The 25,843-nt window shown below is 42.5% G+C and overlaps 2 long non-coding RNA genes across 3 annotated transcripts; both read right to left on the reverse strand.

The window, feature by feature from the left end:
* Positions 1 to 15,327: 15,327 nt before the first annotated feature.
* Positions 15,328 to 25,232, reverse strand: LOC146701076 (uncharacterized). Of its 2 annotated transcripts, XR_014922128.1 has the most exons (4): positions 24,052 to 25,232; positions 23,845 to 23,974; positions 15,692 to 15,781; positions 15,328 to 15,488 (listed from the first exon to the last, which is right to left on the reverse strand). It is a non-coding gene; the product is annotated as an uncharacterized LOC146701076 (long non-coding RNA). The 2 variants fall into 2 exon arrangements; XR_014922127.1 differs by having other exon boundaries at positions 23,845 to 25,232.
* LOC146701077 (uncharacterized) lies at positions 16,808 to 22,944 on the reverse strand. The gene is made up of 2 exons (XR_014922126.1): positions 22,271 to 22,944; positions 16,808 to 19,142 (listed from the first exon to the last, which is right to left on the reverse strand). It is a non-coding gene; the product is annotated as an uncharacterized LOC146701077 (long non-coding RNA).
* Positions 25,233 to 25,843: the final 611 nt, after the last annotated feature.

Consider the following 25,843-nt stretch of genomic DNA (forward strand, 5'->3'; position numbering starts at 1 on the left):
GCTGGAGTTACTGGACCAAGTTTCATTTATAATAGTGGTACCGCGTCACCCACGCCATCGAACATCTCAGTGGCTTCAAGCGTAGGCTTAGCCTCTGCACATACTATTCTTAATCCATAGGGTTTAGGTGATTTTGGCCCTTTGTAGGTATAACAGCTTCAACTCCTCTGCGAAGGTCCCAAGAATGTGTGCTTGAGTGATGTGTTTCTAAGATATTACAAGGTTTCAAAGTTGCATTAATCACATATTTAGCTTTCCATAGAAGCCAGTATTAAGACTCGACAATTCAATAGGCAGTGCATTTCAACCAATAAAAACGTCTCTCTCCGAGTCCAAACCCTCTGAGCTATAGTCGGTAACCTTTAGTGAGCACTTAGTCTTCGACATAATTTTCTGTCCAATCCCTGATTCACTGCGTGCACCCACACCTCATCTTGTGACCCTGTGGCTTTTCTCTCTGCAAAGATTACTAGTCTGACTGTTAAAAGTACAGCTCTACTCTTTCTGCAGTTTTATTCCTTCCAATTAAGCCTTGACAGTCTGGGGTTTGCTCGTCTTCTCTGCAGGTTATTGATCATCAGCTGTGTTGGCAAGCTAAGACTCCTCTGCTACAGATAGATCCAAAATGGGCTCAGGAGCCATGTTTTCATTAAGAAAAAGGCACGGATGAATGGCAGGGAAGAGATAAAGGTCATCAGACCTAAGAGTCTAATAATTAAACCTGATAGCTCTCAGCCAGCTAGTCTTCAGTGTAATAGTCAGGCTGTTTGTCTGCTTTCTTGACCCAACTAGCTTTCTTGTGATTGAGGAAACTTGTAAAAGAAAGGAGGTGAAAATAAAATTGCTCATAAGCTGCAGGGAAGCTGGTCAGACTATGTTATTTCATCAGTAATAAAGAGACTCAGGCTACGTCCACACTCGTCCGGATAAATCTGAAAACTGCGTTTTTGTCTGAAAACGCTCCGCGTCCACACTATCGTTTTCAGTCATTTTCACAGAGTTATGCGTCCACATTGAAACGGCCGAAAACGCTTATGTTCCAGTACTGCGTATGCAACCTGCCTCATTTCTGTCTGCTGTTTATTTACTTTGTGCATCTTTGAAACGTCACGGCAAAATGTCGAGGAAAAGCACCGAGTTTTTGAAATAGACTAACAATGAGGTGGAGTTATTGCTGCGAGTAACAGAAAAGTACAAAGTTGCAAAAGCAAATGAGAGTTAAAGAATTTGAAGAAAAGCTATCTGGAGCACGTACAGACTGATATTAATCTTTAATAGGGCTGTCAAACAAAACAACTGCTGTGTAATGCCCTTCGCCATCTTAGTTTAATTGAGTCAGGAGACAGACACTATCTCTACTTTTAAGATCAGGCTTCAAACTTTCCTTTTTGCTAAAGCATATAGTTAGGGCTGGACCAGGTGATCCTGAATCCTCCCTTAGTTATGCTGCAATAGACATAGGCTGCCGGGGATTCCCATGATGCATTGAGTTTTTCCTTTCCAGTCACCTTTCTCACTCACTATGTATTAACAGACCTCTCTGCATTGAATCATATCTGTTATTAACCTCTGTCTCTCTTCCACAGCATGTCTTTATCCTGTCTTCCTTCTCTCACCCCAACCGGTCACAGCAGATGGCCCCGCCCCTCCCTGAGCCTGGTTCTGCCGGAGGTTTCTTCCTGTTAAAAGGGAGTTTTTCCTTCCCACTGTCGCCAAAGTGCTGCTCATAGGGGGTCATATGATTGTTGGGTTTTTCTCTGTATCTATGAAGCACCTTGAGGCGACTTTTGTTGTGATTCGGCGCTATATAAATAAAATTGAATTGAATTGAATTGAATAGTATCTACAGAGCAATGGTTTTGCTGAAAGAACAGTCAGAACAGCCAAATCAGTTCTGGATAAAGCTCATGCCCAGGACGAGGATCCCTACCTGTCTCTTTTAGAGCAAAGGAACACGCCATTTGATGAGTGTAAATCACCAGTACAGCTCCTAATGAGCCGACACCTATGATCAGTGCTTCCAGTCACCAGATATCAGCTAAGACCCTGCATCATAAGTCAGACAGTGGTACAAACTAAAACGATAGAAAAGCAAGAACACCAAAGGCAATACTACAATGGGAACGTCACACCACTACCAAAGCTGTAGCAAGGGGACCAAATTTGTTTCCAGCATAGGACTGGAAACTGGAAACTGGCTGCAGAGACTGACCACTCTTTTATAATCCACACCAGCGAGGGACAGACCATGTGTTGCAACCGACGGCACTTGATGGGCGTTAAGTTTTACCAGCACCCTTAAAACCAGCAGCTGATCTGGAAAACCAGCATGAAAGTTCAGCTCAGCAGCAAGCAGAGCCTCAGTCACCATCAACACCAACCATGGAAAACAGCCCTATAGTGACCACCAGATCAGAGTGAGCGGTTCAGCCAAGAGCAATTCTTCAATTTTGATTTTGAAGGGTGCAGGTGGATCGCTGTCCTAAAGAGAAAAAATGTTTTCAAATGTTGATGTGAAATAATCACTGCAGTTCCCATTTTGTGGAAACTTGATATGTGTTTACTATCTAGTATCTACAGAGCAATGGTTTTGCTGGTTTTTCATCACTCCGCACCTGCTGGTTCTGCATCTGTTCCTGCTGGATGGTCCGAGGGGGCGCTTGAGCAGTCTGTTTTGCTGGAGGGTCCAAGGGACCCATTCAGCCGTCTTCTGCCTCTGCTGCAGGGTCCGATGGGCTCGTTCAGTCATCTGTCTTTGCTGGAGGGTCCGAGGTGCCGCTCCAGCCATCTTCTGTCTTTGCTGGAGGATCTGAGGGGCCTGTTCAGCCATCCGCCTCTGTTGGAGGCTCCGGGGAGTTCATCCAACCATCAGTGCGCCCATCAGCACCACCAGATCCTCCACCTGCAGCTTCCACAGCGTTGCCTGCAGTGCCATCGCCTGCTCCATTGCCTGCGGCTGCCATGGCGCCGTCTGGTCCTGCCTGGTCTGGTTCCGCCTCGTCTGGTCCTGCAGCTGCCACGCCGCCATCCAATCCATGTCCTACTTGACTAGCACGGCCAGCTCGTCCACGCCCAGCACACCGTTATTTATTAAAGAAATTTAGCAATAGCAAAGCTAAAGAAAAATTGAATGGTAACAATCACAAAACAATAATAAAATCACTTAAACTATACTTATCTAACTGACCGACTCTGAGCTAAGGCTGATTTTGTTCTTATCCTTGGTGATGAGAGGGTGGAGAATGGATGACGGCAAAAATGAGCAGATGAGAGCCAAAAATTACAAAATCAATTCAAAGGTTCACAGGTTGGAGTGCAGTTCCCTTTCTAGCATCTCTGCTGGAATTTCGACTGTGAAGCTCTTAGATCCCATCTTCTGAACTGCTCAACTCACAAGACAGACAAGACAAAAGGGAAGAACCCCAGATATCCTTTTAAACTCCACCTGGTCACTCTTTCTCAATCCTCTCCTACTGGATGTCACAGCTTCACATGGGTATCCAGTATCAAGTTAGTCGGAGCTGGCGAGTCCCCTCACCCAAATCGGCTCCATCTGAAGTCTGCACTGGCTGCTCAGTGATACCCAGAGGATCAGAGATGAGAACATTTTAATCAGAGTGCTGAACCATACTTCCTGTACAGGGGTAGATCAACAGTTTGTTTCCTTTTTTTCACCGTTCCTGCTTCTTTGCTGTCTCATTAACGTCTTGCACTCTTCATCTCCTCTTCTCTCTCTTTCATTACTGCCCTCCATTTTTCTCCATTTGAGTTTTTTTTCACAAACTTGTCCAAATAAGACAGGGAAATGTAAATCGGGAATTACACAAAATGCACTGAAACTAAGGGTTCGCTTTTTACTTCTAAAATATGATACAGAGAGCGTACATTTTTCTCTTCGGTCTAAACATCTCATAACTCCAAAGAATGAAAAAGTCAAAAACCCATGACCATGTCACATGTGCTCTGGTTTCGCTAATTACTCCATTACTACCATTGGCATTGCACTATTGCCCAGTTTCATTTATTCCTCAAGCCTACAAATCTCAGAAAACACATAGGTTGCCAAATTGGTGTGACCAAAATCATGCCTAAGATGCAAGCAGAGTGAAAGTGTGTCCTGTGTGATGGTTTTAGGTGGTGTACACAAATGTATAGGTGATTTCCACAACAGGGATCAATAATTATATCTATCTGGACACTACCCAGACTTCCATAATAGCATCCAAACTATATTACAAGCCTTTGGAATAGACCACAGGCCACCTGCATCAATGATGGTGATGGATGGAATATTACAGCCTCATCCTTGTTGGAAGCTTGCCATTGGTATAAAATAATAATAAATAAATAAATAATCACAATAGGAACGTCCAGTGTTTAACTCCCACACCATCCTCACACTGGCTGCCAGTCTGATTTTGAACTGATTTCAAGATTTTATTATTTATTTTTAAGGCATTGCGTGGAACAGCACCTTCGTATCTTTCTCATCTTTTGAAATTGTACACACCTTCAAGATCATTAAAGGCCAAATGATCCCAGCTGTCCTGAGGTCCAGACTAAAGCATAGAGGACAACCTTTACTGTGGCTGCTCCTAGACTGTGACACAAACTGCCCCTCCACATCAGTACACATTTTCAAACCCGTTTGGAAACCCACTTTAATTCTCTGGCAATCAGAAGGAGTTCTGACTTATTCTATTTGTGTTATTTCTTTCTCAGGGTTTCTCATTTTATATTTCCTTTCCTAAATCTGATCATCCTTTCCTATGTTTTTTAGATGCACAGCACCTCCTCTAAATGTGCTATAGAAATACATTTGATTTTAACTTTTTCACAGCTTAATGAAAGGTTGCATACTGAAATGCATTAGAGTTTTTTGTTTTTTGTTTTTTTGGTTAAACGTGACCATGTCATGAGAATAAAAAGTGCGTTTACGTTTACCAGTAGGTGGCAGACTGCTGCTACTGGGAGCCCACACTTCCTTTTTTGTTCCTTGGATAAAGACAAAAAAGAACTGGAGCTCCACCTGCCTCCTTTTTGGCCTCCCTCACAGATCCATGCTTGCATAAAACAGTTGACTGTAACACACATTTTTGAAATCAAATCCAGATTCCAGTTATTGTTGTAGGATTGCAAGGTAAGTAAAACCTTTGGATTTTTTCTTTTCTTTTTTAACTGAAGTTATATTTAGGGTTGTATTTCTTGTACTTATTAATTTAAACCAAATACTGTTCACCAGAGATGGGCAGTAACGCGTTACTTGTAATCTGATTACTTTTTTCAAGTAACTAGTAAAGTAAGGGATTACTATTGCAAAAATTACTGACCTTACTTTGAGTTTGATTCCATAAAAAGTGACAAAAACATTAGTGTCCTTTGTGTGTGGGAAGAAAACTTCTTTTTACAGCGAAAAAAACCCCTAAACTTCCAAGCAAGCACCGAGTGCGCTACCACGTAATGGGAAACTCACAGAGACACTGCCGTATCCTTCCACTGACCGCGGCACACCTGCACCAGGGTAAACCTCCGCCTACCCCACTCCTGCTTTACAGGTGAAAATAGAGCAACAGGACCGCTGAGTCTTTGACTTTATTTATTTTCTGCTGTGTTTTACTTGCATCTATTTGAAAGACTGAGTGTAAACACAAAAAATATTTTATTTTATGAGCTGGAATGTGCAGAAAATAGGTTTAAATGTTAAACTAATTTATTCAAGTCAGAGAACGTTGCATATAATTAAATCTTTTCTTGATGCATAAAGTTAAAAGATTAAAACTGATAAAACAAGTTAAAAAAAAGAGACTTTTCCATTTGATTACATTTTGTATGATGGATTATGCAGAAAAAGTAATATGGGGCTGAAAGATATATCGCTTTATCACCTCTTCAGGTTGTAAATCGTGTTTTTAAAAAGTAACTAAGTAATTAATTACTTTTGAAAATAAGTAATCAGTAAAGTAACGGGATTACTTTTTTGGGGAAGTAATCAGTAATTAGTTACTGATTACTTTTTTCAAGTAACTTGACCAACACTGCTGTTCACTTACACTACTAACAGAGTAGTTATCAGTAGCTCAGATTTATTTAGACTTTAAGTAGTCCAATATGTTATTTTGGGCAGAAAAGACAAAAGATTTTCTTTATTTTACTGTTTACACAAAAAGTGTTTTTTTGATTGTTTGTTTGTTTCTAAATAAGACAGTCTGTATCTGTGAAATTGTTGCTCAAAGAACTGCCAATCACATCATGCTTCTTTTAACATTTTTATTCTTTCAAAAAAAATGTCAGTACGCAATCATGCTTGTTTGGTGCTCCTTGCTGCAGGAGAGGCTGGATCTTTGGATCGTTAGAGGTCAGTTAGTGATGAAGACGGTGCAGCCCCCCACAACCCTGTAATGGATATGCGGGAGAGTATGGATGACATCGTATTTTTGTGTAGTGGAGATTTTAAATATGTATCCCATGACCACTTTTACTATCTTATGTATTGTCATGCAGATATTAAATATGCTGTGAAAGAGGGTATTGTTCTTTAGGTTTCGTAAAAGGTTATTAACATGGCTATTAATTAATTAATATGTAATTAATTAATATCCATGAATTAAATAGAAAATTTATTACACAGAAAATACCACAGATGTATCCAAGTAAATACCCAGAGTATAATATTTATAATGGATTGGATTTATATAGCGCTTTTCAAGGCACCCAAAGCGCTTTACAATGCCACTATTCAGTCACTCTCACATTCACACACTGGTGGAGGCAGCTTCATGTCACTTAGATTACTGTGACAGTCTTTTTCTTTGTTTGAGCAAAAGGAATCTTGACCGTCTCCAGTTAGTCCAGAATGCTGCTGCAAGGCTTTTAACTAAGACATGAAAAAGAGAGCACGTTACACCAGTGTTACGTTCATTACACTGGCTTCCAGTACATTTCAGAATTAATTTTAAAATCTTAGTACTGACTTTTAAAGCTTTGAATTGTGATGCGATGCCCTGCCTGCATTATTGATCTTTTAGAACCCCACGCTCCCTCTCGCATCCTGAGATGATCTAATCAAAGGCTGTTGGTAGTCCCACGAACATGTTTTAAGACAAGAGGTGATAAATCTTTATAGCAGGCCCCCAGGCTGTGGAATGCTCTCCCTCCATCATTACGTTGCCTTGATTGTATTTATTCTTTTAAAAAGCAGCTTAAGACTCATTTATTTAGATTGGCTTTTAATTAGATATGTGCTGTATGTTTGATTTTTCATGTATTTTATATATTTCTGTTTTTATATTACTGTGAAGCACTTTGTGGTTTTTATCCCATGAAGAGTGCTATATAGATAAATTGAACTGAAATTGAATTATCACTATTTAAAGTCTGTATAAAAGGTATTACACTACTGTTACCTCTTGGTTACCTCTGGGGAAATTTTTATTTTCTACAATTTTACCTCGAGTTTTGGGCCCTTATTATCCAATTACATAATAATTTTTGGGTCCTGTCAGAGACAATTGCATTTTAGATGAAATATAAATGTACAAGTTGGACAGTGAGCAACTATAGTGTATCATGACTGGTCCATCTTTGAACAGCAGGACCTGGAGACCTTCACTCAGTCTAAAACCATCTGGGTTTAGTCCACCTTTATGTAGGTCTGATGGATGGTAGAGGTGGTTGCCAAGGTGACGAGTGAAGTGACCACAAAGCCACAGAAGAAAAAACCTGAGCCGACATCAGACCTAAGGCCACCCTAAACTGTCACCTTAGTGTCATGTTTATTGCACATAATAAAAAGCATTTACTGTCTGTGATGCCTCAAAGGCATTTATGTCATTTATATTTAATGTTTGCTTTAAATTAATTCATTTCTATGTATTTAAGTTAAAAAGAACAGTAAAAAGAGTTAAAAATGTTAATGCTAATAACCTCACTTCCTGGTGGGTTACCTGTATTGCTTCATTTCCTGTTTACTTCCTCTTCTTGGTTGCTCTAAGAGGGAGGCTGTGTCCGAATTCAGGGGAAGGATGCTCATAAGGACACTACCTACCTACATCACAAGGCAGTGTCCTTAGACAGACGGGTAGTCAGGAAGTGAGCAGCTGTGGACAGCCCCCTTTTTTTCTCCATAGAAACTTTATTGAACAAACAATGAGTATCCAACATAACAGATGGGCTGTGGACAGCCTCCTAGCCTTCAACTCCGCCCTTACTTGCGTGTTTTTCCGTCGCTAGCACCACAGCGCGAAAACTTTAAAATGGACCCAGAAATGTCGCTCAGTTGTTTGGACAATTTTAATTCTCGAGGAGCTAGAAAAACCTTATCGTCGTCGGCCGCACGTTTTGTACCTTAGGCTCATCAGAGACAATCGTGTCCAGGTAAAATAATTTCCTTTAATCTACACGCATTTAGGAATTACTCAGCTAATTACACGATAATTGAATTATTGCCGGTGTTGTGCCAAAAAGTGTTCGCCTGCCAAAACTGATTTCCAATGTTTCCGTGTGTAATATCTTTATGTATGTTGGTAAATAGACTTCGGTGAACATGGTTTACAAAGGGGTTTTATATATATAATAATTACCTGTTGTTCAAGTATCTTTATAACTCTGGTTCTAATGTAGGTACAGCTGATATATTTGTTTTGCTGTCTGCTGTCCTCTTGGCCAGATTACTCTTAAAAAATAAATTTGCAATGTCAACAAGATTGTTTGTAAACTGGATAAATAAAGTCAGTGCCAAAAACTGGTTGCAGCTTCTACCTGTTACAGGAATGTTGCTGGTGGCTCAGAGTGACTTGATATCATTAATGAGGGAAACATCTGACATATGTTTCACGTATTACAGAACAAGAAGTTATTCATAGCAGGTTAAAAACGAGCAATCAGTTTAGGGCAAAAACCGGAAATCAGTTTTTGGCAGACGATCATTTTTTGGCACATTCTTACACATGAACTGTCTCATATAACATATATAAACTAAATATCTTTGAAACTTATAGAATCTAATCTTTTGTTTGTTTTTACACAGCACTTTATCAAACTGTTGTCTGCTACAGAGTTACAAGTATTATACTAATAATACAGCATCCACCATCTCCTGCTTGCATATTTCTGAAAACATCTTAGTGGTGTGGCAGCCACGAGTGAGCCCTGCAAACCCTGTGGATGGACGATGCAGTGGACAGTGGGAGGATCTTAAAGCTCTCTTTGCAGACCACTCTGTGTGATTCTCCACTCGCTGACCAGAAAAGACAAACCTCAGGTTTCAGTTGCAGCACCATCCACGTCTGATCTTCAGCAACACTGCCAGAGACTTCCTGTAATCTATTACAGTTGTAAAAGAAACCGTCCAGGATCAGGTCACTCAGGTTAATCCTGTGTGAACAACTGTAAATATTGTTTTTCATCTTTACATGCTGTGTATTTGAAATATTAATATTAATTACTTTATTGCTATCAAATAAATATCCATGTAATATTGTTCAACGTTAGCGTTATGTTCATACATGTTAAAAATGCCTGTGAATCAAATTGAGTTCAGTGACAATTACTGTTTGTTTGAATCAATTTATTAATACCATAAAACCTTCAAACCAATGCAACACATAACAAATATATTCAAATAAATACATTTCTCAGTACATAACTCATTTGGGAACTGATCTTTCTAGAAGTGAAAACAGTCGGTCCATCCTCTCCCTACTCTCCTCTCCTCAGCCTCTCTTTGCTGCCTCATGTCCTCTCTGATGAGGTCTAGCAGCTCATCATCTCTTTTCCTCTTTCTCCCTGTCGTAGGTGGCTGAGCCGCTTCGTCATCGCTGTCGTTTTGGTCACACACTGCTGTGCTTGGGCCTGGGGTGTCCTCAGGGAGAGAGGACATTAGGACAGGAGGCTTAGTGGAAGGCATCTATCCTATCACCTCATCCATGAGGGCAAACCAGGGCCAAGCACAGCAGTGGGCTTCCCACTGACCCCCTCTCCTGAGCCTGGATACTTGCAATCCTAAAGGCAGAGGAAATCAAAGATGACAGCAGGCAAATAAAAACACCACAACAACTCTTAGTAATTGCACATTTATTAACTTGTGTTCTTAAGAATCATCTTCTTGATAACACACAGACGTACTTTGTATTTTTTAAACTTATCTCATGTCCTCTGGCCTGCAAGGGGGTGACTTTCCCCTGCAGGCCCATCTTCTTCAGAATTGTCCTGATCACACACAACAAATAAGAGAAGAAAGGAAACCATGACAACTACACTCAACAAAAATATAAACGCAACACCTTTGTTACTGCTCCCATTCCCCATGGGATGGACGTAGAGACCTAAAATTCATTCCAGATACACAATATAACCATCCCTCCCTAACAGTGGTCACAAATCAGTCCAAATGTGTGGTAGTGGGCACATCTGCTATATTGAGATAATCCATCCCACCTCACAGGTGTGCCACATCAGGATGCTGATCTGACATCATGAGTAGTGCACAGGTGTACCTCAGACTGCCCACAACAAAAGGCCACCCTGGAATGTGCAGTTTTTTGCGCTATTGGGGGTCTGGGGACCCAGAACCGGTCAGTATCTGGTGTGACCACCATTTGCCTCATGCAGTGCAACACATCGTCGCATGGAGTCTATCAGATTGTCAATTGTGGCCTGTGGAATGTTGGTCCACTCCACTTCAATGGCTGTGCGAGGTTGTTGGATATTCGTGGGAACTGGTACACGCTGTCGTATGCGCCGGTCAAGCACATCCCGAACATGCTCAATGGGTGACATGTCCGGTGAGTATGCTGGCCATGCAAGAACTGGGACATTCTCAGCTGCCATCTGCCCTGAACAATGTGAACCATGATTCATCCGTGAAGCGCACACCTCTCCAACGTGCCAGACGCCATCGAATGTGAGCATTTGCCCACACAAGTCTGTTACGGCGACGAGCTGGAGTCAGGTCAAGACCCCGATGAGGACGACGGGCATGCAGTTGAGCGTCCCTGAGACGGTTTCTGACAGTTTGTGCAGAAATTGTTTGGTTGTGCAAACCAATTGTTCCAGCAGCTGTCTGGGTGGCTGGTCTCAGACGATCTTGGAGGTGAACCTGCTGGATGTGGAGGTCCTGGGCTGGTGTGGTTACACGAGGTCTGCGGTTGTGAGGCCGGTTGGATGTGCTGCCATATTCTCTGAAACGCCTGTGGAGACGGCTTATGGTTGAGAAATGAACATTCAATGCACGGGCGACAGATCTGGTTGACATTCCTGCTGTCAGCATGCCAATTGCACGCTCCCTCATTGCTTGTGGCATCTGTGGCATTTTGCTGTGAGACAAAACTGCACATTCCAGGGTGGCCTTTTGTTGTGGGCAGTCTGAGGTACACCTGTGCACTACTCATGATGTCAGATCAGCATCCTGATGTGGCACACCTGTGAGGTGGGATGGATTATCTCAATATAGCAGATGTGCCCACTACCACACATTTGGACTGATTTGTGACCACTGTTTGGGAGGGATGGTTATATTGTGTATCTGGAATGAATTTTAGGTCTCTACGTCCATCCCATGGGGAATGGGAGCAGTAACAAAGGTGTTGCGTTTATATTTTTGTTGAGTGTATGTTAATCCCTAAACCCAAAGTTTTCACAGCAGAACACCAGAGGAACGTCGTCTGGACATCACAGGTTCTGTACAGCAGCGGTCCCTGAGTCGTTTGGTACCGGGCCACGAGAGTTTAAATTTATGGTTTTCAGGGTTTGTATTGTTCCCTGGGTCTTTTCCCTTGTTGTAGTTGTGTGTCTTATTTTGAAAGAAATATTTACATGTTACCATAGCGACCAGAGAGCATTAAGTGGCAGAGAGGAGGATGTTACTGTCAATGTTGGCGCATTTTCAGGAGGACGCTGCTAATAAAGTTACACAATTACACAGTACATTCACGTTTATTATTATATTTACAAAATACCAGTTTTTGTCTTGGTCGGATCATTTTATGTGGTTGTATTCATCCGTGTCTGACATAAACCGGGCTGTGGCGCAAAAAGGTTGGGGACCGCTGCTGTGCAGCATGAGGGTTAATAGGACCGCACTCATATGAATATGATGTGTACATTGATTTATTCGTGTACATCCATGCTGTACACCTGGCGGTGTACGGCGTGGAGGTGTACGATCACCTCTTCACCCCAGTGAAGTGATCGTTTTCTCCTCGTTTTAATAAATTAAGCCGTTTGGTCTTTGTTCCCACAACATATCACCAATTCAAAAAATCTAAATTAGCTGTATGTAAGCGGCAATACATGAAAAACCGCGGGACCCACCATACAAGCTGGTTTACGGTTATTTTAAATAAAAGAAACATGTCTATGCAGATGCCCAAAGCTTAACAACACGACCGCTATAACAATTTAACTTTTGTACAACCAGATGTTCATATACTTACATTTGAAAGTGTTTTCCTCTCCTGCTTCGACCACCATCGTTATCAGAAACAAATCTCCTCTATGACCCGCAATGAATCCTGGGATATAGTAGGACACGAAGGATACATCGGACCCATCCTTAGAATTCAGGGCAAAGTAGGACGCATTTGTCGCCACATTTTGAGCACTCTTTGGATTCGGACAGCCTTCGTCACGTCGCCGTGATGTCATTGCCTCTAAATGTGGCATTGGCGCATCCTTCCCCCGGTTTCGGACACGACTAACCCTCAAATTTGCGGAGAGGTAGGACGCATTTGTCGCAACATTTTAAGTGCTCTTTGAATTCGGACGGCCTTCGCCGTGTCGCTGTGATGTCATTGCATCCAAATATGGCATTTTAAGCATCCTTCCCCTGAATTTGGACACAGCCGGAGAGTGACATGCGGTCATGCTCTGAGGCTTATCCACAGCCATCCACTTGGGAACATTGTTCAGGCAATGCTGTAAGTGTATATATTTTATGAGGAAGGTGTTAAAAAAAAAAGCATAATTAGCGGTATTTGTTAAAAACTATATTTTATTTGTAATTCATGAAGGTTGATTTGTCCATGTTAAACAAGGCAGTTTTGATGATCATTACTGTTGCTCAAGCTAATACAAAGATGTAAGGTCACATTTTGAGTTATTTCGTGATTCAATATTTATGTAAACACGATCATTTTTTCTATCCTGTATTTCTTTTCAACTACAGTTTTCACCACTTGTCAAATGAAGATTCTGAGTAAAAAGTCAACTCTACTCAGACTCGTGTATTCATTGACAGAGGTTTAGCTTGGTGTTTAATCAGAGTTGCTACACTCTGCAGCAGAACACTACACTGTGTGTGTGTGGTGCTCTTTGTTCGTTTGGGTATCCAGAGTGAACAGAGAGACATGGCAGCCGTTTTTTAACTTGGACTTTCAACTGCTTAATACATTTCAGAAAATGCACTTTGAGCATATTTATCTTCTTTCTCCAGAAATGAACCCAATATTGACCATGTGTTTAGTGAATACCTCAGGCAGCAGAAATCCAAGAAACAGGAGGAACCATCATGGAAGGACAGGCCCCTGCACGGTATGTACCACCGGCAGATAGAGGAGGTGGCTGATATCCAGAAATCCTACCAGTGGCTGGACAAAGCTGGACTGAAAGACAGCACAGAGGCACTAATCATGGCAGCACAAGAACAAGCTCTGAGCACAAGATCCATAGAGGCTGGGGTCTATCACACCAGGCAAGACCCCAGGTGCAGGCTGTATAACGATGCCCCAGAGACAATCCAGCACATAACAGCAGGGTGCAAGATGCTAGCAGGCAAGGCATACATGGACGCCATAACCAAGTGGCTGGCATAGTGTACAGGAACATCTGTGCCGAGTATAACCTGGAAGTCCCGAGGTCAAAATGGGAGATGTCCCCAAGGGTGATGGAGAATGACCGAGCTAAGATCCTGTGGGACTTCCAGATACAGACGGACAAAATGGTGGTGGCTAACCAACCGGACATAGTGGTGGTAGACAAACAGAAGAAAGACAGCCGTAGATGTAGCAGTTGTCAATGACAGCAATATCAGGAAGAAGGAACACGAGAAGCTGGAGAAATACCAAGGGCTCAGAGAAGAGCTCGAGAGGATGTGGAGGGTGAAGGTAACGGTGGTCCCCGTGGTAATCGGAGCACTAGGTTCGGTGACTCCCAAGCTAGGCGAGTGGCTCCAGCAGATCCCGGGAACAACATCGGAGATCTCTGTCCAGAAGAGCGCAGTCCTGGGAACAGCAAAGATACTGCACAGGACCCTCAAGCACCCAGGCCTCTGGTAGAGGACCCGAGCTTGAAGGATAGGAATTATATATATATATATGCGTTGAGGTCAAATGTTTGTGCATGTTGGAGGTATTTTTCTAGTTTGTTGTGTTCAGTGTGGGAGTGATAATTAGCATATTACACATAACACTTTTCTAAAGTTTACTCTAGCTTACGCTTATCTAAAGTAATTCAGAGCATAAATCACTCCCGCGAGAAACCAATTCGTTATATTACTTGTTAAGCTACTTTCACATTTCTCTGTAAAATCACCGAAAACTCATCGTCTCATAATTATAATTCAACAATTTAAACCTATAGGCTACACTCCTATTCACGGGATTCTTCTATGGGAGAAGAAATACCCTTTTAGAAGCTGTTCTTATCACTTAGCAGTCATATCAGCTATTTGAAGAGTGAAAATTCAGACATAGAGAAACCACTGTGTCATCGCCCACTTGATGTGCCCTCTTCATTTGGTAATGTTTCTCGTATAAATATGAAGCACTGAATCCCACCATATAAAGGTAAAATATGAGGAAGATCATGTTAAAATACAAAATTTTTGTGCCATTTCTAACCTTTCATAGAGCAACGGGAGGTGGTAATATATAAACAGAAACACGTACAGAGAAAGGTCAGTCATGTCAGTGTCACCTGGTCATTTGCTCTCACTGTGTGTAGCAACACTGAGCTGTGAGCCATCTTTCTTCTGCTGTTTGCTATGTGACTCGCCTTCCCACGCTCTGTATTTCTGTTCCTATATCTCCACTGTTTTAAGAACAAATATGCCCCTCCATGCATTTCTTTATGTGAAAGTGAAAAAGACAAGGAATACTGGAACAAACACTAGAATGTGGTTGTCAGGTTTTTAGAACTGAGCATTTAGATAATATTTTTACAGACTGTTCAAAGTCTTAATATGGCTGACTCTTACCAACCGCTCCTGATTGAAAAGCGCTCTCTGGTGCTTTAAATGAGTATATCCTCTGCTGAGGACAGTGTCCATATTTCTATTTGCCAGAGCAAACCATGGGGATGTAGGGAAGGAGGACCCAGGCGCGGAGCTCTGAATATCAACAGTGTGTTTATTTACAGTGTGGCAACAACTGATGCACAATTAATCCTCGTGCTCCCCAAGACTCCCGTGTGTGTCTCCCACTCTGACGTTTGTGCTCCCCGCTGTCGTGACCCTGCACACCCTGTGCGTGCTGTCCTTCCTCTCCATGTTCCTCCTGCAGGAAAACAATGGAAGCAGCCGTTAGACACTGACCCCAGAACCAAAACACAAGCAAAAACAACAAAATAACAAACCCTCCCAGGTCACAGTCCCAAAGTCAGACCGCGCATCCCGCAGCAGTGCAAAAAAAAGAAAAAAAACCCCACAAAACAGTCTCAGGTGGTCCATCACTTTAACAAAAGAGTTCAGGTGGCCTACCTTGGTCCCGTGATAGCAGTAGGACGCTTTAGGCGGCCTACCTCGAGTCCAGTGGTGGCAGCGCTGTAGCTCCGGTGGTCTGCCACAGGTCTGGCAGCAGCGGCGAAACGGTTCCGGTGGCCGGAAAACAGAAATCAGAAACAGCTTGAGAAATATTTTGCATGTTAATTGGCAACAGGTCAATAACACGATTGGGTATAAAAAGAACATCTTAGAAAGGCAGATGTCAGATGTCAACCAGAACCAGAACTACAGCTTGGTGAAGACTGTGGCTTCCTGGAGTGAGTCAAAAACAGAATTAATTAGTGGGAGGGGATATTTATTCTTGACGGTGATGTCGTTTAGACCCCGGTAATCGATGCACGGTCGGAGCGTCCCGTCCTTCTTTCCCACAAAGAAAAAACCCGCAGCTACGGGGGAGGATGACGGCCTGATTCTTCCTGCTGTTAGCGACTCCTGGATGTAATTCTCCATAGTTTCTCTTTCGGGGCGAGACAGGTTGTACAGTCTGCTAGAGGGTAGCGAAGCTCCCGGGAGTAGATCAATGGCGCAGTCATATGGTCGGTGAGGTGGTAGTGAGAGCGCCTCGTCTTTACTGAACACCGTGATATTCAGGGGGAACGGAAGAGAGGTCTAGTGCTGGTGGCGGGACTGGGCTCCGTTCCGTTGAGGCGGGGGGAACGGCTGACCCCAAGCTGTTTGCCAGACAAAACAAACTCCAGCTCGCGATTCTCTTTCCGGCCCAATCAATGTGAGGATTATGCCTCTGTAACCAGGGGTAACCTAAGATAAGCGGGGTGTCAGGGGCGGGGAAAGTGAAAAAGGAAAGCTGCTCCTGGTGGTTTCCTGATGCGACTAACTGTACTGGCGCGGTTTGGTGAGTGATATAAGCAAACACCTGATTATTCAATGTGGACGCAGGGATGGGCGGTTCGAGTGGAGTAAGAGATACCGCTAACCTCTTAGCCAGTTTCTCATCCATGAGGTTCTGTTCCGCCCCGGAGTCCACCAGCGCGGGGCATGTAAAAGTCTGGTTATTAGTCACAATGGTAACTGTTAAAGATATTCTATTATCAAAGTACTCAGATGCAATGAAATATCACTCAGACACTTAGAGCAGTTTTAAACGTGCACGGGTGAGAGACTCAGGGAGAGACTCACACACCTCCTTGGTGCAGTCTGGCTTTATTTATACACATCATGAAGCATACAAAAAAGGAAATATCATCCTTATCTTGTCAAGAAAACAGGTGTGGTTTATCAAAAAACTTCGTGTTCTCTACAAGGTTGTTTCTTACTCGTGGGTGGCGGTTTCCTGCTAGTGTGAAGGCAAACAGTGACAATGTGAAGGCAAAGACTGATAATGTGAAGGCAAGCAGTTTCCGTTATAAAGTAGGGAGCCAGCAATTAAAATATGCAGCTGGTTGAGTACAGAACAGAAATATAAACACTCTTAGCTGATTATTATATGAATAATAAAACCTTTAAAAGCAAAAATACTCTGACATTCCCTCCTGTTGTTTAGATTTCTCACATGACAGTACTGTTATTTTTGTCAGTTCATAACCTCTTGTCTAAACATTTTCGGTTTGAACGTCATAAAACAGTCCTGTGTTCAATTAAACTAAACATTACTGTATGGATCATCTTTCAAAATTTCTTCCATTTGAGACGTCATCACATAAGCATTGATAGAAGTTGTCACCATGTTTGATACCATTTTCTTCAGACAGGGTACTACACATGTTGTGAAAACACATAACAGTAAAAGCAAAAATGCTATTCCAACAAGTCCTTTAATCAGAAGGGACTTCCATGAACCACCTAGTAACCATGTCAACCAATCATCAGTGCTTGTGACATAGTCTTGTTGTTCAGCATCTTTAATCTTTCTCAAGGTGTTCAAAGCGTCGGTCATGTTTTGTGAGTGTATGTTGTCTGGGATGTATGTACAACATGTAGTGTCAAACAATACACACAAACCTCCTTTTTCAGCTAGAATCATGTCTAGTGCGACTCTGTGTTGCATCACTACAATGCGTATTGCGTCGATTTCTTCATTTTGCGCTTTGTTGATTTTCATTGAAGCATTTAGAAACAGTCCAAATCGATAGTCAAGTGTCTCGATCCTCAGCATGTTTTTCCCAACTCCTACCCAAGGGAACAAGGAGTGGAGGACTTTCTGACCATCAGTCCATAGTTTGAAGTTCTTGGGCACATCTGATCCATAGACTGAGTCATGTGGCATTACTTCAGTGACTTCAGCAACTTCACGTTTTGCTCTTGACGTGTGTGTCTCTGCTGTGATCTTGAAGGTGTGGTCTGAAATTAGTACTGGTGCACACAGACCGGTGGAGTTCGGTGGGAGCATGAAGTAGGTTTTAGGCCCGCAGGCCCAAGCGGCTCCCTAGACCCAGAAAGTTCCATTTTTGAAGGTGTGTATTCCTTTGGATTGGGTCAGGTCAAGTGTCTGTGTGCAGTTGCGGTTTCGTCCAAGTTTCCTGTTTCCATCGGAGAAGTTGAAACACATTGGGTGCTGTATGTCCGGCGGCAAAACTATGGCGAATGATTTGTTTTTTGTGTTGTTGGCTTTGACGTTTACCCAATGTTTTTCGTTGCAGGTGTAGTTCCAGTTCGTCAGATTGTAGGCACAAGGGGTTGTCTGTTCAATTAGGATACGTCGTTGTGAAAGTGGTTTCGTGACACGTTTGACGTCTGTGTCACTACACCATGGAATTAGGTCTTCTTTCTTTGTGCTTTGACCTTTTAGGGTCAGTCCTGTTGCCATCAAATCTCTGCGTGTGCAATTGCCAGTTGTTGCTTTGTTGAACACACACATCGCTTCGTCAAGTTCAGGTGCCTTTCCATATATTGTTGCGTGTACGGCTGTTGTTGGCATATGTGAACATACATAGCATTCCGTGCTGTTGTCGGTGCGTGTTCTATCATACACATATCTATACCACGCGTTGTTCATCCATGGGTGGTTATGGTCTTGGTTCAGGTCACGTAGATGCGAATTATCATGTGTCCATCTTTTTTGCAGGTGGTGTTGTTTATTTCCTCTCATCTGGGTGAGTGTTAGTAGGCTCACTAGGAGCGCAATGCTGGCCACTAGGAGGACAAGTGTCTTCATGATGACCAGGCACACCTAGACTTCTGGTGAGTAGACTATTGGCGAGAAGTAAAAAAGGGCGGGATATACCCAATCAGCCCTTCCCTTCACCAATAGATCACCTAGAAGCCAGGGGAGCCGGCGTCTAAGCGTCTGGATTGTCACTCACTTTTTTACAGTGGCTGTGGTGGATCCAAGATGGTCTTTCTGCTATTTTGCAGGCGGTGGGTGTGGTAAGTAGGACTTGGTATGGGCCCTCCCACCTTGGTGAACTCCAATTCTTTCTCTGGAGTACTTTGATCAGGATCCAATCACCTGGTTGTAACCTGCAAGACACTGGAGAGAAATCACTCGGCAGTTGGTTGTTTAACACAATCTCTTTATTTTCAAACAGTTTAGTCATCCATTCTGCTAGGGTAGTTTCCCTTATTGATTTATTAATAGGTTCACTGGTAATTGGCAATGGAAACGCTCTCCCGTGGATGATTTCAAAAGGTGTAAGTTTCTGAGAACCTTGTGTTATTCTCATCCACATCTTTACTAGGCCTAGACATTCAGGCCATGGTCTTCCTGTTTCTTCCATGCATTTTCTTAATCTCTGTTTTATTGTGCCGTTAGTTCTTTCCACTAATCCTGCGCTTTGTGGGTGATATGCACAGTGATGTTTGATGCTAAATCCTAGAGCTTCAGAGACTTTGCTGATGATGTCATTAACAAAATGTGTTCCATTGTCTGACCTTATCAGACTGGGAATGCCATATGTGGGGATGAAGTGATTGCATAAACACTTTGCCACTGATATTGCATCTGCTCTTTTTACTGGATAGATTTCTGGCCATTTTGAAAATACATCTATAATTACTAGAGCATATCTTGATGCTTGGCATTCGTTAAGTTCAATAAAATCCATGTGGATTGTATGGAAAACTAGCCTCTCTTAGGTCTTAAGTTTCCTTGTGAGTTGTGTTGTTTTTTTTTGTTTTTTGTTTTTTGACAGAATAGGCATGTTCTTACAAATTATTCGCTAAAGTTTCAAAATTTATAGTGTGTATTGCATTGTTTATCTATACTATATCTCCCTCCTGTTGACACAGGTGTTTACCTCATGTGTCACTACAACCGCTGTCCTGTGTAATGACTCTGTTAATATAGGTTTTCCATCACAGACCATTAAGTCATCTTTCAGTTTACTCCACATTTCAGCCACTTGTTTTGTTCAGTGATTGTTGCAGCTTGTTGTTCGGTTTTTAGTACATCAAGTGGTATTTGTAGGCAGTAGTTGGTTTCTAGTAGCTCTGCCGATTGTTTGCAGCCTGTTTTGCTGCTTGTTCTGCAAAATTATTTCCTTTTGTGACAATATAATTGTCTTTTTGATGTGCTCCACATGTGCACAGTGCCAATTGTTTTGGCAAGGTGATCACTTCCAGCAAGATTTTTTTTTTTTTTTTTTATAGATGGAACATTACATTCTCACTTGAGGCATTTTTAGATAATTTCTAGTTTTTCAAAGAATTCACACATCTCACACATCTTACATATTTTAAACAAGTATTGTCACGAATTTGTTTCCAAATCAACAAAATAAAATAATCAAACAAAACCGAAAACATACATGAGTCAGGACCCAAAAAGAAAAATGCTGCTACTGAAACAGAGCAGACATGTGAGGGAAAACTGAGCTCACAGACAGCTGCATGTGTTGGCTTTTATGCAGCTTCTGCTCTAAAAACAAATAAATAAAAAATAAAAGAAAATGTGTAACATGCTCATCAACTTAGCGGTGTCCACATATTTAATTCAGCTTCACAATCCTGTAACTTTAGCTGTTGTCTACAGGGTTTGGCTTATTAGTTGTTACTATAGATGTGCTCTATATCTCAGTAATATTTTATCCAGGTTTTCAAGCATGTCAAGTGCCTCTATGCACCTAAGTAGTTTAGATATTTCCTTTATTTTCTTCATCTCCTATGTCATTATACTGAGTTTGAGCAAACCTTAAGCTTGATGCAGACTACTTCATAACAATTGTCCATCTCACATCATACTGACTAGGTTACTTCTTATTATTATCATCTTTTTCTTTCCATATAATAACAACAGTATATTACAACATTTTATCAGTGTATATAAAAGTGTATATTACTATACTACTACTGAGCCAATTTAATAGTTGGGATCATCTTACTCAGCAAACAGATAACTTAGAATTCATCCAATCTGTACAAATTTGCTTCTTCTCTGAACAGGTTTGTGCCTACTTTTTAGACTGGTCTTCTGTTTGCCTCATCTCAGATCCAACCTTCGGTCACTTTCATTCTTTCTGTTGCATGTCTAACCAAGCAATTTATTATTATATATTTTATATTTTATTTTGTGTCCATCAAGGGCTTCGGGTGATCTGCAGCTTCACCTTTTCCCAAGCTGGAGACATTTACCTTTTCACACACTTTCCTTGGCTGACCAATGACACAGCCTTAATGTACCTTATGCATCTCTCTATTTTATTTAAAAGGTTTTCGTGTGAATTATTTCCTTTTATTTATTTTATACATTCTGGGCATGAACGTCTTGCCAACTATGTTTCATTGTTAATATAAGTTTACAGGTTGTTATCCTTCCTATTATTAGTTTCAATACATTAAAAATAAGTTCTAATGTAATTTTGTCTTTATTTATTTTATTTTTGTACTTCTTATATTTATATCTATTCGTTGAGGTCTGTTTCCAACCTTTTTAAACTACTTTGATCTCTAGTTTTCACTTAATAAGGGTTTTATCAGTCACTGCAGTTTGTCCGGCGCCTGGACATTTTTCTCTAGCCACTGCTCGTCAGCAGTGAGTTTTGTTGATTTATTACCCATTTTTCTTTCTTATTATTTTTATTAGCTCATAGATATATTTACGTTTACACACACACATACACACCCGTGGTGCTTTCTCTGGCACGAGGAATGGGAGAGGCTATTGACACGGCCTTCTACTTTCAAGCTAGCCTTGAAAGCGGTGTCAATTTTATGTGATGAAACACAACCTTTTCCCGTTCCACCAGAACTCGAGCAACCAACGGTAAACAATTCGGTGGAGTAGTTCAGCCTCCTTAATGTGCTGTAAAATCAACTTACTCCACCAACAAAACAGTAAAACAACAGATTATACGCGTAATGAGTTTTTTATTCTGGGCAACACTGTGTCTTTCTACATTGCTCCAAGCCCTCTTTCAGGCGAGCTGCTTCGTAACCTCTACGAGTCCTTTTTCAGACGAGAATGTTACTATCCTGTCGTATTTTGACATTAAACTTGCTCCAAGCCCTCTTTCAGGCGAGCTGTAACCTCTACCAGTCCTTTTTCAGACGAGAATGTTACTTAATTAATCTGTCATACATTGACGGGAAACTATTTAATGTACAGACCACAGGTTGCCTCAGTCGTTTTGCGCAAGATGTGAGTGAGTGCTAAATATTCACCTGAGTTATTGTGTGGTTGCTTTGGTTTCCTTCATCAACCCCTGAAGTCGTGGACCTCTTATAAGAACGCTGGCCAGAACCCGAACGTCACGTCTCTGGACTTTATCCTCTGCCTGGAGAGGAGTCGACAGCGTGGGCTTCTCACGACGTCAGGACTTGACGAAGGTCTCCTATTGGAGCATTGAAAAAAATATCAATGTCCACTCCGGCTCGAAGGACCAATTAAATGTTAAAGATATTCTATTATCAAAGTACTCAGATGCAATGAAATATCACTCAGACACTTAGAGCAGTTTTAAACGTGCACGGGTGAGAGACTCAGGGAGAGACTCACACACCTCCTTGGTGCAGTCTGGCTTTATTTATACACATCATGAAGCATACAAAAAAGGAAATATCATCCTTATCTTGTCAAGAAAACAGGTGTGGTTTATCAAAAAACTTCGTGTTCTCTACAAGGTTGTTTCTTACTCGTGGGTGGCGGTTTCCTGCTAGTGTGAAGGCAAACAGTGACAATGTGAAGGCAAAGACTGATAATGTGAAGGCAAGCAGTTTCCGTTATAAAGTAGGGAGCCAGCAATTAAAATATGCAGCTGGTTGAGTACAGAACAGAAATATAAACACTCTTAGCTGATTATTATATGAATAATAAAACCTTTAAAAGCAAAAATACTCTGACAGTAACGGACAGTAACAATCGGGGTCTAGTAGTGCTGAAAGTGCTGCCCACCGGACTTACCGGTGGGCCGGGTCGTTTGGGCAGACCGGGCAAACAGCGATGCGGTGACCGGGCCTCCCACAGTACAGGCAATCCCCAGCCCAGAATCGGCGTTCCCTCTCCTCCGGAGAAAGCCGAGAGCGCCCGATTTGCATGGGTTCGGGCGGAGGAGGCGATGGAGAGCGCGTACACGCAGCCGTGGGTGGGGACGAAGAAACACGGATCCCGGGGCGCAATACGGAGCCCATAGGCTTAAGCCGCCGCTCGGCATCCCTCTCCCGCAGGCGTCTATTGATCCTGCGGGCGAGGGAAGCCAATTCTTCGAAGGATTTAGTTTCCTCGTGAAACGCTAGTTGGTCTTTCATCTGGTCGGTTAGCGACCGTAAAAAGACCCCACGGAGGGCCGAATCGGGCCAACCCACGGCGACCGCTCTGGTACGAAACTCGACTAGGTACTCCGCAATACTACGCCGCCCCTGACGGAGCCCCAGCAATTTCTGCGCGGCGTCGTCCTCCGAGACTGGAGGGGAGAACGTAGCCTGGAACTCCTCCAGGAAATCGTCGTAATCGCAATCACGAATGGGGTGAGAGGTTAAATAAGTTCCGCGCACAAGCTGGACCCAGAAGCAGAGCACACACACACCGGGGTATGAGAAAAAAATAAACTTTATTATAACTGAAGGTGTCCCGGGAGGGTAGAAGGGGAAAAACGCGTGGAACCAGAGAAACCGAAGGACCGGGAGGTGAGTCGCGCAGGAACGCCGCGAGCGGGACTGTGGGAGGCTGCAACAGGAAAAGGATTATTGGGGTGCGGGGAAATGGCAGCATACGAGGGGAGGTAGAGTATGCATCTTACGATGATAGCGGGGCCGAGGGAGCCGGAGGGAGGGGTGAGGGTCCGCGGGGGAGCTCCAGAAAAGTCAAGGCGGCAAATTCTGGACGGGCAGGTGGACAGGCAGGTGGCTCAAAACACGCCGAGTTGTGATCTGAGTATACAGGGCAGAGTTAGTGCTAGTTCAGATGAATAAGTTTTCATAAGGGCTTTCCCGCAGGTGTACGTTACCGCTGAGAGACGACTACGGACTGGCGTGGAGCAGCAGGCTGGGCAGGATTAAATAGTCCACCTGGTGATCGCCTGGGATGGGATGCAGGTGTGGAGTTAGCAGCCACGCCCGTGGGCGTGGGCATCCCATCAGCACCTCGGACGCCGGGCCGCGGACCATGACACACACTGGTTGCTAAGGTTGCTTAACATAAAATTATGAAGTATTTGAATATATCATCATCTACTAAACACAATGTACTCAAGGAATTCTGGAAATCTGTGAGAAGGGGAAAGGATTGGAAGTCAATGCTGTGATCTTCAGACCATCAGACAGAGCTGCATTAGAAACAAACATGATTTTGTCATGGTGATTGTTACCGGCACCAGACCTAGGGGAATCTGGACCGGCAGCAAGCGGCACACAGGCTAGAGAGCACTGCGTAGCCAAATATGAGCAAACTGTGGATTAATAGAGAGGACACCGAAGTTAGCGTCTTGCTCAGGCCGGAGCTCATTTATTTCTCCACATATACACAATACAAATCACACTAGACCATGCATTCTTCCCATAAAATAACAGAGTTCATAAACATAAATAAAGTTACAAAAAGCATTCTCTCAAAAGCAAAATAAATACAAACTAATTCAAAATGACTTTACATACTCACAAGTTAAAACACTCGCGGCTAAAGCATAACAACATACCAAAATAACCCATCTCACATTCACACCTTTCCCCACATTCGCGCCATATACGCTATTACTTTTGAACATGGCGTCCCTTGAACGCAACATAACATGGCGGCAGACGACTGCAACGTTGTTTCACCAACAAAAAGCTTTCCCCTTAATACATGTACTCAGTACTGCTTGGCTAACACTAAAACAAACACTACAACACATTTTCAGAAGTCGCAGGTTGCCACTGTCATAGCATATACTTATAGTGCTACGTAGCATTATAGCATTATGCCGATGATACACTAATACTCATTACAACAAAATACCACAAAACAACATCATCACTCTCATCTCAAAATATAGCCGAACAGTTGTTACTCAACTTACATGACATTTAGAACCAGTTCGGTAACATAAAAGTTTGTTTGTCAGTACCTGTGGATTAATAGAGAGGACACCGAAGTTAGCGTCTTGCTCAGGCCGGAGCTCATTTATTTCTGAGCTGCGCATGCGCAGAGCCTATAGCTAAAGTCTCTCTGGTAGTTCCACAGCAGTGCAAGAGCACCATCTACTGGCATAATGAAATATAACCAATATAACAACACATAAAAATGTCAAAATAAGTCACAATAATAAACAAAAAATAAGGGGGTAATTGGTTTTCTTACAAAAATAAACATGTAGCTTTTTCAACCTGCTACATGATCACTGCACAAGCCTGCCTGACCTGTTAAAAAGTTAACTAGGCAAACCGTCCTCGCTGCACCGCAGGCTACTTTAGGCAAAAAGATAAAAAGCTTTTAAAAAAGATTAAATAAAAGATAAAAAGCCCTCTTTGACTCCTATGAGAAGTCACACAGCGAAGGTGTATGAAGGGACAACAGCAATCCTCCTTCTTCATCTTGCTCCTCAACTGTAGCCTAGATAGACAATGATGGAAAGTCAGAAATCAATTGATTACCTATAAAAAGCAACCCAGAAGAGCCCTTGGAGACCATCCATGACCTCTACTGTCAGCTTCCCCAGAACCCACTGGTAAAGGAATGAAGTCTGTGAAAGGTCCATGTCAGTCAGGTTTAGAAGAAAAAGATGCTTGTCATAAATCCTTTAATCTGTGAAGAAGTGTGGT

Source organism: Copadichromis virginalis, linkage group LG9 (assembly GCF_057382275.1).
Source record: "Copadichromis virginalis isolate Kocher_CV1m ecotype Utaka linkage group LG9, C_Virginalis_male_GT1.1, whole genome shotgun sequence".
NCBI lineage: Eukaryota > Metazoa > Chordata > Actinopteri > Cichliformes > Cichlidae > Copadichromis > Copadichromis virginalis.